The following is an 11,513-nucleotide window of genomic DNA, read 5'->3' as shown; positions in this document are numbered from 1 at the left end:
TTTTAAGTATTTAAATAGGTAAGATATTCATACCTTTCAATCATTAAAGTTTAACTTTATAATGTGAAGTTCATTTTTCAATCTAAATATCTGTGGTGAGCAGGTAAAGCCTCTAAACAATATCCACGACCTATTCCCAGAAACCTGGGAATATGTCACCTTATATGGCAAAAGAGACTTGTAGACATGATTAAGGTTAAAGACCTTCCAATGGGGAAATTATTTGTTTTATCTCGGTGCACCCAATCTAATCATAGGATTCTTGAAAGAAGTAGAGGGAGGTAGAAAAGTTGGTCAGATAGATAAGACATTAGAATCAGAACCATGAGCCAGGAAACGTGGCAGTTTCTAAAAGCTGGGAATAAACCTCAACTGTCAATCTCACAAGAAAATGCAAGAAAACAGAGATCTCAGCCCTACAATTGCAAGGAACTGAATTCTGCCAAACCTGAATGAGCAGAGAAACAGATTCTCCTTTGGAATCTCCAGAAATGAACACAGACTTCCAACACCTTGATTTTAGCCTGGGAAGACCCACATCATACTTCTGACTTACAGAACTGTATGATAATAAATTTATCTTGATTTAAGCCTCTAATTGTGTCACAATATGTTATGGCAGCAATGGAAAAGTAATGTAATACCTTGTAAATTATTTGAGTAATGTGGATTACCTACTTAAGTTTTTCATTAACCTTATGCTTGGTATATATGCCTTTCTATATTCATATGAATATGAAATATTTACATATACATGCCTCTTTATCTTCTTAATTATTCTAAATAATGTTTTAAAATTATAGGATTGCAGGTGTTACTTGTTGTAATTATTCTACCAAGTGCTTACTTGTGAGCCATAATTGCCTTACGTGTACATATTTCAGATTAATCTTGATTGCCTGGGTAAAAATCATATAATAATAGAGGGAATTTGGTTATAACAGCAGACATTTATTTCCTCTGTGAAAACCTATCCCAACATAGATAGAGATGCAAAGCAGGCAAGTATGAAGTTAGAGAGGCCCAGTGAAATTATATTATGAAACATTTCTCTTATTTGATATAGTCTGAGAAAACAAAATAGTAAATCCTAATTAGAATCTTACCATAAGAGCAAAGTTTTTAAGCTTGCATATCTAATCCTAATTTTTCCATTTGTTTCATTTTTTCTTTATTTAATTTTATTGTCAATTTGAAGGTATATTTACAGTTCCATTAGTCTTCTTGTAAATGACATTAAAATGTTGGCTGGCTCTAAATGGTCTTTAATTCTTCCTCTTTGTCGTGGAGTCCTAAACTAACTTGTTATGAGCCCACTTTCATGAAATCAGGGTATACTTTCCTATGCAAGAATTAGGTACTTTAAAATTTTTCATCCAAGCAGTATATTGAATGGCTGAAACAAAAATCTATTGGTTAAATTTTTTGTTTTTTGGTCATACAAGAGTTAAAGATAAAAAATAGTTAAGACTCCTCTATAGTGAACTAATAAATGAAGGAAATAGATATCATGCTGATATTGCTTTTATTTCTCTCTTCTTGTTCTGAGAATCTTTTCATGCATTGCTTCAGTAGAAGGTTTAGAGATTTAGGCTAAGTCAAAATTATGTGGGAATTTTGGATATTTAAAGTGGGAAAGGGAGTGAGGAGTTAAAAGATAATTGGTATTTGAAGGGAAAACAAAAGAATTCAGAGGAAGTGTATGACTATTCAAATACTCCTCTCATTTTCTACATAGCATAAAGGATTTTAGGAGTGATTTTAGGGACTATCCAGTATAGATGCACCAAGGTTCTGGGAGAGTAAGGGATGGTCCAAGAGCATAAAGGTAATTAGAGATTGCATGAACTCTTGTCACTCCTAATTAAGCATTTCTTCTTTCACTGCAAAACACTGGCTTCCTATATAACATTGTACTTGTTTCTTAAGAACAGAAAAGAGGAAGCAAGGAAAATATTCTGTATACATTTTTTAACAGCCACTCACTATGACTGAAAGAATAGAGAAGTAGAATAATTATAAAAAAATACTTCTTTAAAATTATATTTATTCTAATACGACTTTGACAAATGACCTAATATTTATTTCTCAATGCTCTCATCTAACTCACTTTGTATAATAAACCCTTACTAAATGCATTATCCCCAAGTGGTATAACTGACAATGGTTCATAACGTTTGTGAATTTAATAGCTGTAAATTGCTACATATGCATAAATTTTGCTAAAAAAATATAATCTAAAAAGTCATATTTTTAATAGCTATTTAATTGTGGTATGCTGCTTACACCCTTATAGAGAAGTCACACTATTCAACATGTTACTTGCATCTTCAGCTGAGTACAGACCACAGGGTTGGCAAATTAACTTGACTTAGTAGCATGTGGTAATACTTGTATCTTCTAATATTCCTAAAAGGTGATAACAGAAATAAACTTGAGCTTCTCATTTTGGTGCTTAGAGACATACTTGAATACAAGCATGTGATGGATAAAAGAGGAAGTCGGTGGAGGAGACAAAGGCATACTTATTTCTTGAGATCATACATGCTGCCACTGTTGGAGACTATCAATTCTGAGTATAAACACCAGGAAGTCAACCTTCCTGAAGGTAAAGGCAAAAACTACAATGCTTGTATTTTTGTGATTTTTCTAAGTTGCTTAACTGTGTGGAGGACCCTGAATTATCTACTTAATTGTTTCATACTTACCTAGGTTACCATGTCCTTTATAGCTAACAATGATGCTGGTAGGTGCAATATAGACTAAAAGAGAAACTCTGTTCTATAGAGGAAATCTCATAGTTCTCCAATAACTGTAGGAGAAAAGAAACTACCAGCATTAGTATAATACTTCCCAGAAATTTCAAATTTCATTAACCATCAAAACATTTTTTTTCAGAATTTTCATTTTCCAAGCCTTGCAATAACAATTTAAAAAAAACACAGGTTTGTTTCTCACTCCACACATAGTACAATATGGGTGAGTTGTGGAGGTGGGAAAGGGTTTCTGCTCCACGTAATCATTGAGGACCCAGGTTCATTCCAGCTAATGGTTTGGCCATCCTGTAGCCTTTAGCATATTCCACTGGAAACTCTGTATCCAACTGGCCTATAACCAAACAGAGATTTTTTTGGAGGGTATTCAGGAACATTTTAGTGGCCAGCCTAATCTGTTCACTTTTCACTGGGTAAAACTGGGTCACTTGGTTGGCCCCGTAAAAATGCAAAAACGCTGGAAATGTAGTCTGGAAGCTTCTTAACAAAGAGAGATCATTGATATTGGTAACTAACTCTCTGCTACAGTAAAACCATTACATTATTCAAATTAATAATTTGCAAAATTAGCTCACAAATAGATTCCATACCTAGCAGATCCTTTTTGTTCCCTTGGATCTTGCGTATATTTCATTACTAAAGATTTTCTAAAGGAGACTGTAATTCTCTGCCATCTAACATCACTAAAAGTCACTATTTGCACTTTTTAAATCCTGTAAAATCAGCTGCAATATTTTTGCCTAATAACTAAAATACTTTGTGGCATTGTTAATCTACCACCAGTTCAAATACAACAGGTATCCTTGAAGATTTAGTTGAACAGTTATCCTTGATAAGCAGATTTTTAATCAAGGAAATAAGGTATGTTTAATTATGCACATGGGCTGTGCTTTAAATGATTCTTATTAACTGTGTGCTTCACCTCCTAGCACACAACCCAGGTGTGACATGGCAGTTCTTCCTTTAACTGATGCTTGCAGAGATTACAGCTAGAGACAGACTTAATCCAATTAGCAGACCCATCCTCATGTGAAAGTGAAAAACCGCTGACAGTTGCAAAGACTGCCATTAGTGATTCTCTATTGCTGTGTTCTCTAATTATATCCCTCCACTAGCTTTGAGGTGTCACATAAGGCCAGCAAATAGACACTGACATATATTTAAATATAAAAATGCTGCCTTCTTATGGAAAAAAGCTATAATCTCATAAAGACCTATGGTACAATGTTAAATATAGATAACCCCTTGAACGAATTTATTTTTAAAAAAATTTTCCACAATCTTTTTTCTTCCTAATGTTTAAAATATTAACTCTGGTGTGAAGAACAAAAGTTATAAGAAAAAAATTAATAGAGAATAAAAATCTGAAAAGCTTGGAGTTTTCTATGAGTGCTGGCTACTTGTGGTGTGACTTATTCTTAATGAGATTACTAAGGTAATTTTTTTGGTAGGATAAGGTATGCATGTGATATCTTACATTAAATATTATGTCCCATTGCTAGAGCAAAAAGAAAATTCAAAACAGGATAGTTTGGTTCTTCCCATTATAGTTTTTGTAATGTGTTTCACAACTATTATCAGCTTAAGACAGGTTGGGAAATGAGAATTCCTGCTCTGCATTTAATATAAAATACTAGTTGTTTAACCTGATTCTGTCATAGGTCCACACAAAAATGTAATCTCCACATTGCATTTTTTTAAATCTAAAAAATATGAATTTAATATCTGGCAAATATGTTTAGGAGACACTTCCAAAAAATTGAGAGTGGAGATTATGGCATCACTTTTTATACTTGAGTTTGCCTTATAAACTTCCTCTCTTACATGACCATCTTCTATGGTAGAGGAATGAAACTTGTGAGGTACATCTTTCTTTATTTAAATTTATATTTTCTCACTATTAGTACTGAGCATTCTGGGTATACTCATTTTCTTATAAACAGTGCAAATTATTTTCTTCCAAGCAGACAGCTATGAATTCTGTTCAGCATCCCTATTATATTTTCTCAGTATTGTCAATAACAGGACCCAAGTAACTAAAATGACAGAAATACTACATATTTTATAATAGATGTTGAAGGCAAGGAAGATATATTATCTACATATAGTTTTATACATATTAATAGGCAGACATATGATCATATAGAGAATTATATATGATTGTATATAATATGTAATTATAATATATGATTATATTTCATAATTATATAATACAAAATACATCATCATATAATAGTATATAATATATTACATAATTAAATATATAAGTAATCACATCTGATCACATATATTATACTATGTTAAATATAATCATTCCTATCTATTTCTCAAAGGTTCAAATCAAAATCAGCAATATTCTTAAACTCTCAGAAGATTTTATTACAATATTAAAGCTGTTAAATGAGTCAGTGTAGCAGGGTAAGTATTGGTGAGTTGGAATTGATGAGTAAAGGAATGATATAAATAATTAAGATACACAATATAATTTAAGATGATGAAGCTCACCAAAAATTATTCTGGGGAGTACAATGACATGCATACAAAGAAAGTCTCTGTGAAGACAGCAAGTTAATTTTTCAAACAATAACACAGCAAATATAACTTTTGTCCTTTGTGGTGCTAATGGGTATGGTTTAGTGGCTTCATGGATGCCTAATCAAATGATCCAGAGAATTACACAAAACTATTACCTAATCAAAATGCAAAATGCATTGATGTGTGATACAATTAAGCAATAAATTCTGAGTGTATTAATTAAATGGAATTGAAAATAAATGTGATTTTAGGGTCAAGTCCTTCAAAACGTGAGTTGATCTTAAAGTTTAATCTGGCATAGTTGCAATGATTATCTTAGCAGTTAAAATTCTATGAAGTTCAAAATGTTGATTGCATACCCAATACCTTCTCTTGAATGGAAAGAATGATACAAATTTTTCATTACCCTTAAAAAAAGTGTTATCTATTTCCACAATACTGAATCAATTTAAAGTACACGTTATCAGTTTATATAAGAGCTCACATTGTATTGTAGTACTTTCATTTTTACTATAATTAGCAATTTCCAGAGTGATAAGTTATGTAAATTGTACAAACTTAAATAAATCGAGCTTAAAAAGTTAGCATTCTTTAATGAAAGAATTCACAAAACAAATAATCCTAATTGTGGTATGTTTTATTTTACTCCAGTTTTATTTTTACTCACTGAAAATTATTTGTCTATTATATCAAATAAAATAATTCTAAGAGAACTCATCCTTACATACAAACATTTGCATACATTGAAAACATTTTATTCCCGTGAACAGATGAAGAAACATTTATCCTCTCTTAGATTATTTGATACTACAAGAGCTAGTCTAGTTGATATAATACACATTGAAAGATCTCTGAGACAGGTCCCACCTCAGATATGTATATGGAGGGTAATGGACAAGGAAAACTTATCAAACTACTGAGCCTGGAACATTAAGGAATTCCTCCTGCATAGCAAAATCAAGGAATGCACAGGGAACTTTACCCATTGCCATAAAAGAAAGACCTGTGGGAGGAGTTTGTCATTGCCACGAACCAATGGTGCTTGCTTCATTCTCATTCTTTCTAATATAAGCGCTTGCTACAATTACGGTTTCCCTGTTTCCCCAGTGGGCACTAGTGTTATGTGTGTTTGTAGCAGGAAAAGATAGAGACCGGTAAATTGACTTTTCATTTATAGGGCACCAAAACACATGCAGCTGCATTTAAACCTGGAGAGAATTGCATGTAATTCAGATTTCTTGATCTTTTGAGTTGAAATAAAGTAACTATGATTTGCTTGTCTCGGGCAGCGTATGAGTGTATTCTGGGTTTGGGAAATACCTTCACATTGATTTTTGGTGGCCAGAGTGGGAGACTCCCAGAGATAACTTGCTGTCCACCAAAGATTTATGCTCCTTCTTCTCTAGCATAGTCTTGCTGGGTTGCACCTTTCCAGTCAGAGATTACTTTTTCAATCCTCCTTGTATCTGAGGGACCTAAATGAATAATGCAATCACTTACTAGGAAGAGAAAGCATAGATGAGGAAAAATATTGATGTAGAAGGTAAGTAAATCAAGATACTGCCTTTGGACAGGTTTAGTTTGAGATGGCTATTTAATATCTAAATGGAAATGGCAGTGTCAAATATGCAGTTGCAGGCACAGTTTTGGAGTTTTTCCTATTAAAATCCTTGTGATATAGTTATATATTCTGAAGCATATTTCTTAGCCTGATTTTAAAGGGACTACTTTATTAAGCAATGCTAGCTTGCTTGCTTTTTCTATTTTTAGAGTTAGTATCAGAACTCTATTATTTTAGAAATCATTTTTCCTGAGTAGCAAGTACCATTTTCTAGAAAGGAAGGAACCATATAGCATAGTGGCTAAAGACAATATGGTCAGGGCATCTGGGTTTACATTTCTAGCTGTATAATAATAACAAAGTTACTTAATCATTGTATGTCCTCCTATGCAAAATGGTATAAACAGTTGTCAACTTCATGTAAGGATTAAATGAGTTAATATATTTAATATGTTAACCACAGAAAGTGCTTGAAACATAAAAATAATATGACATTAATTTTGATAGTTATATTGATATTCTCTCCCCGCCCCCCCCCCCCCAGTTGTGCTCAAATTTACTACAAAATTATATTGTACACTTCTGGGACAAATGATTCATGGTTTGAGGATTGATAGCTCAATGTTATAATATTTTTTATACCTAATACACTTTCCTTTTAGTAAAACCATTATATAAATTCATAGCTATGTTTTCTGATTTATAAGTGATATCTCAAAACTATAATCTTTTAAAAACAGAATAGATTATTTTTATTAAATAATTTTCCTTGCTAAGAAAGAATACATATTCTATTTACAACATGTTGTGAAATATTCCTACAGTTTAGGGTCATTAATTTTGATTAAGGAAGTAAGAAAAGAAGGGAGTCTTTCTTGGTGTGTGCTATTAACTGCCATTAGTCAGCGAGCCCCAAATTCAAACTAACATCCCATTGCACAGCTATGTTATGAAGTATTAGCAACTTTTGATTGTTTATTCTCATTATCTTTTCTCAATGTATAATCTGTGAGATTCTGCCTTTAAAACTCAACATCAGTAACAAGCATTTGTTTTTTAATGAAAAGTTGAAGTAAAGAGTAATTCTCACCTGACCTTTTTTTCCTCTTTACTGTTCTAAGATGTTCATTTCTAATGGTGTAATTCTTTTTTTTTTTTTTTTACAATATACCAGAGATTACAGGAACATTTTGCATATGCAATCATGCACCATATGCTGACGTTTTGGCCAATGATAAACTACATATAGGACAGTAGTCCAATGAAATTATAATAGCTGAAAAATTCATGCTGCCTAGTGATGTCGCAGTCATTCTAATGCTGTAAAGCAATGCACTACTTCACGTGTTTGTGGCGATGCTAGCATAATCAAAACTACTGTGCTGCTAGTTGTATAAAAGTATAGCACATACAATTATGTATAGTATGTAACTCCTGATAATGATAATAAATAACCATGTTATGGGTATATATATCTACTATACTATAATTTTTATTGTTATTTTAGAGTGTACTCTTTCTACTTATTAAAAAATATTAACTGTAAAGACAGCCTCAGGAAGGTCCTTCAGTAAAGCTCTATGCACGTTATTGCTCCTGAAGACCTTCCAGTGGGACAAGATGTGGTTGTAGAAGACAGTGATATTTAAGACCCTGTCCCTGTGTGGGCCCAGGCTAGTGTATGCACTTGTGTATTTTAAAAATAGAAAACAATAGAAAATAGAAAAAAGCTTATAAAATATGATATAACAAGAAAACATTTTCATATAGCTGTACAATGTGTTTGTGTTTTAAGCTAAGTGATATTACAGAAAAGTCTAAAAAGTTTTTTAAAAAGCTTATGAGGTAAAACAGTTACAGTAAGCTAAGTTTACTTTATTTTTGAAGAAAGAAAAATATTTTTTATAAATTTAGTGTAGCCTAAGTGTACAATGTATATAAAGTCTACGGTAGTGTACACTAATATCCTAGGACATCATATTCACTCACCACTCACTCACTGACACACTCAGAGCACTTCCAGTCCTGCAATCTCTATTTGTGGTAAATGTCCTAAACAGGTGTACCATGTTTTTCTTTTATACCCTATTTTTAATGTGCCTTTTCCATGTTTAAATGAGAACAAATACTTACCATTGTGTTACAATGGTCTATACTATTCACTACAGTAATATGCTGAACAGGTTTGTAACCTATGAGCAACAGTGTGAGTGTAGAGTAGGCTACACCATCTGGGTTTGTGTACATACACCCTATGATGTTCACGCAATGACAATACTGCTTAAGAGCATTTCTCAGAACACATCCCCATCACTAAGTGAGGTATGACTGTACTTCAAATAGAGTATCACAAGCTATTAGCCCAGAAATTTAATCTTCTTACTACCTAGCAGAATGATTAAATGCTTTCATCCGGCAATCTCTGTAAATGTTTCTATGTGGCATATTTCCAATGAAGAGAGATTAAAAAAATATCTTCAGGTGTTATTTGGCTTACCCAGAAATAGTTCTCACCAATATATAAAAATGGCATGATGGCCCATTTAAAATTAGTCCACGTTCCAAACGTGGATTAGAAACGATCCGTGTGTAAATAATGCTCACAAAGTATGTTTCTAAAGTGTAATAAGTGATGCTATTTACTGGGAACATTTTGATACTTCTACATTTGGCAAACAGAGGCAGCACATTTTAAATCTGCTTGCTCTTAGTAATAGCAGCCGCTGATTTTGAACTTGGCAGAATTTGCTAAAGTCACTCAATAAACAAACTATTGAAAATGATTTTCATGCATATAATAAAAGGGCAGAATTCCAAAGCAAACAAACAAAAAAAAATAAATTTGAGGCAGGTTTTGTCTAAAATTCATTAACAGAAGCAGAATGGATAAAGATGCTATAAAGGACATGCAAAGTTAAATATAATCCTACAACTACACTTTCACAGGGGAGAGTCGGGCAAGGCTGCCTTATTTTCCAGCCTGCATCTTAAACCTCTAGTATACTGGAAACTTTAAAACATAAACTCTTTTCAATGAATTTAATACAAGATTTTAATAGATAACCTACCTCTTCTAATGGTAAAGTGCCGTTCAAGACTACTTGATTCCTGTTGAAATGAAATAAAAACAAAACTAGTGTCAATATTTGGGTAAAACACAAACACAAAAGAAAAATAACCTTTTTATAATTAAATTACTTCAATTATAAACATGAATATTTCAGATAAACAAGCATATAAAGTTATTGAGCCATTTAAATTAGAAAGAAAGACCAGGGGGGTAAAAAAGAGTCGGAAAGAGAGAATAGTGTCCCTTGATTAAGAACTCCAGAAGCACATGGAGCTGCATCCTTGCTAGTGTAATTGTAGATGATAACAACTGATATTTTTAGAGACTTGGGATTAACAGAACACTTTAATTCACTTTATCTTATTCAATCATTTATTCCTTTTCATTTATTCGACATTCAGTATAAATTTACTGGGCACCTAATATAAAAATTTGGAGGTGAGTTGTAAATAAAGATTTGGTGCTATTGACATACAAATGGTAGTAGAAATTAGAAGATCAGTTGAGTAATTCCCAGGTGAGTACATATTTATAATAAAAAAATAAACAGTGGATTGACCAAGATACTCTAAAAATGACAGTATTAAAAATTTAAAAATAGAGATAGAATTACTAAAAAAGAACAAAGATAAGAAATGAGTATGGATTTTTAGAAATCAAAGATATTAAGAGTGCAACAGAGAGAAGGGTGATTATAAGGTAAGAGGTTCAGTAAGGTAAAGACTAAACACTTGGCTTTTTTATTTTTAAGCTGGCTGCTATTTGCAAAGTAAGAAAAACGTACTAATTCATAATTAGATGAATGTATACATATATCAGACACCAAATGGGTAGATGATCAGCCTTTGAACCATCTATATCACCCACTGAATTTAGCTCGTTAGTTCAAGAATAAGCATGTATTCTAATTTTAGTCAATCATACATCTCCCAAGGTATTTTCAAATAGGAGCAATGAGAAAAGAATTATTGCTACTTTGGTGGTGTGATCAATGTGATATGTTGATTCCAAAAATAGCCAGAAAACATCATCCTTTTCTGCATTCACACTCTGCAATATGTCTTTTCAATCAAAAAAGAAAGATATTTCAACTTAATTTAGCAAATGCAACGGGGAAGAGTTCAAAGTTCGGAGCCTCGAACTGATGAGGCCTTTTACATTTCTATATTCTATCTTGGATCCCTGCCTCCTTTAAAATAAACCTGCATAGTCTGCTGGATAATGAAAGAACTTGTAGAAGAGAATCAAGATGTCCCCAGGCAATAGCTAACTAACCCAACCACCAGAAGGAGAGTTCAGAACCTCCCTAGCTAACCTGCAGTTCACTGAGCATGCATAAGGATGACCAGTCAGGCGCAAAAAAGCTAGAAGAACTGCTCAACTAAGCCTAGTAAAAAGTATTGCTGGTTTTCAAAATTCATGAATTAAATAAATCAAGAGTTGGAGAACCAATGACCTGCAGCCCATTCCACTTTGCTGCCTGATTTTGTAAATAAATTATTATTAATTTGTTAACGTATTGTCTGTGTCTGCTTTAACACTACAGTGGAAGTGGTGAATAGTTGCAACAAAG

At 32.6% G+C, this 11,513-nt stretch overlaps 1 pseudogene; it reads left to right on the top strand.

Annotated features, from left to right (window-relative positions):
- The first annotated feature begins 6,827 nt into the window (after positions 1 to 6,827).
- LOC138397304 (probable inactive 1-aminocyclopropane-1-carboxylate synthase-like protein 2 pseudogene) overlaps positions 6,828 to 11,513 on the top strand; it is a 28,088-nt pseudogene continuing 23,402 nt past the window's right edge.

Source organism: Eulemur rufifrons, chromosome 16, assembly GCF_041146395.1.
Source record: "Eulemur rufifrons isolate Redbay chromosome 16, OSU_ERuf_1, whole genome shotgun sequence".
Taxonomy (NCBI): domain Eukaryota; kingdom Metazoa; phylum Chordata; class Mammalia; order Primates; family Lemuridae; genus Eulemur; species Eulemur rufifrons.
Note: the sequence above shows the minus strand (reverse complement) of the source record. Positions and strands in the feature narration are given on the sequence as shown.